The sequence below is a fragment of the Lepus europaeus genome, chromosome 3, assembly GCF_033115175.1.
Source record: "Lepus europaeus isolate LE1 chromosome 3, mLepTim1.pri, whole genome shotgun sequence".
Taxonomy (NCBI): Eukaryota; Metazoa; Chordata; class Mammalia; order Lagomorpha; family Leporidae; genus Lepus; species Lepus europaeus.
This window is the reverse complement of record NC_084829.1, coordinates 159,113,258-159,115,182: the sequence shown is the minus strand read 5'-3', so window position 1 is coordinate 159,115,182 and position 1,925 is coordinate 159,113,258. Positions and strand designations below refer to the sequence as shown.

Sequence of the window (1,925 nt, the reverse complement as noted above, 5' to 3'; positions counted from 1 at the left end):
AGAATCTGGTGCCCCAACCGGGACTAGAACCCGGTGTGCCGGCGCCGCAAGGCGGAGGATTAGCCTGTTAAGCCACGGCACCGGCCATCTGGTAAAATAATACTTTATCAGAATTTCTGGTTATAGAAATTTGTGATAATTCTGAATGTTATGGACTTTGTTATTTTAATATTTTAATTAAATATTGAAATTGGGCCAGAAATAGCATCTATTCCCTGAGAACAGACTGGAAGGTCTGACCTATGTAGTGGGGAATAGTGACAGAGCTTGATTAAACATGACTCTGGCTCCACCTAAGAAATCATAGAAGCAAACTGGCAAGAATTAAACTTCCCAACTAACCTACCCAAGGGCAGATTCAAGAATAGCTATAGGAACACCGAATACCCAGGATTCAACAAGGTCAAATGTATGATATCTGGCATCCAACAAAAAGTTACCAGCCATTCAAAGCAGCATAGAAATACAGTTAATAATGAGGAATAAAATGAAATCCATCAAAAGCCAAGTTGGAACCAACACAGAGGTTAGAATTGGCAGGCAAGGATATTCACCTGCCTATTGGGTGTGCTCAAAAGTTAGGGAGAGTGCTCGCTTCGGCAGCACATATACTAAAATTGGAACGATACAGAGAAGATTAGCATGGCCCCTGCGCAAGGATGACATGCAAATTCGTGAAGCATTCCATATTTTTAATGCGCTGTACACTTTTATTTAAAGCTATAACTAGTACTCCAACAGTATTTTTTTTCACTTTGTGTTGCTATATGGGGGAAAACTGTTGAAATCGTTACCTAATATATACAAAACTGATCTTTTGTATATAAAGAGAATTGAAAATGAATCATGATGTGATAGGAAGGGGAGAAGGAGCGGGAGGGGGGAGGGTTGTGGGTGGGAGGAAAGTTTTGGGAGGGGGAAGCCATTGTAACCCATAAGCTGTACTTTGGAAATTTATATTCATTAAATAAAAGTTTAATTAAAAAAAAAAGAAAAAAAAAGTTAAGGAGAGGCATGGGATATAGGAAAAGTGCTCACTTTGAACTTCCAGAGATAATAGCTGAATGTCTGAGGTGAAAATCACACTGGGTGGGGTTGAGATGACAGAAAAGGCATAAGTAGACTTCCAGGCAGCGATGGAAACCACACAAAAAGGAACACAGAGAAAAAAACTAAAGAAATTAATAGGCCGTCAGGGGACTGTGGGAACCTCGTCAGCTTAATCTCCAACAGTTAGGGTCCCTGACATGGAGGACAGAGTAAATATCTGGGGAATAATGGTTGAAAAATGTCCAACGGTGTTGAAAACTATCAATCCACAGAGCCAAAAAGCAACGCAAGCTGCAAGCCCATGGACATGAAGAAAGCGAGACACAGCAGAGCCGAGTGGCTCAGAACCTGAGTGGGCACTTAGACGAGTGGTCCAGACGCTTGCGGCCCTGTCACAGGGCCTGGGGTCTTAGTTCTGGCTCCCGACTCCAGCTTCCTGCTCATACAACCCCCGGGAGGCAGCAGGTGATGCCGTAAGTAGCTGGGTCCCTGTCTCTCATGTGGGAGATCTGGGCTGAGTTCCTGATTCTTGGTTCTGGCCCGGCTGTTGCAGGCATTTGAGGAATGAACCAGAGGCCAGGGGCTCTCGTCTCTGCATATCTGTCTCTCTGTGTAGTTTGTCCTTCTTCCTATGTGTTTCTGTCTCTCAAGTAAAATAAATAAATAAATAGAAATGTCAACGCATTTCTCAAAACCTATGGTGAAGAGTAAATCCTAAACGCAACCAGAGCGAAGGAGACAGGTGCAAAGCCATGCAGATAGAGCTGACACCAATATTTCTGGGGTCAGATATAAGACAAGTAAGAAATCAGTGAGGCAACATCAACAATATTGAAAGAAATAAACTGTCAACCAGGAACACTGTCAATGCTCAG

At 43.0% G+C, this 1,925-nt stretch overlaps 1 non-coding gene across 1 annotated transcript; it reads left to right on the top strand.

The window, feature by feature from the left end:
* Positions 1-587: 587 nt before the first annotated feature.
* Positions 588-694, top strand: LOC133757203 (U6 spliceosomal RNA). Its single transcript, XR_009865581.1, has one exon. It is a non-coding gene; the product is annotated as a U6 spliceosomal RNA (small nuclear RNA).
* The last annotated feature ends 1,231 nt before the right edge of the window (positions 695-1,925 follow it).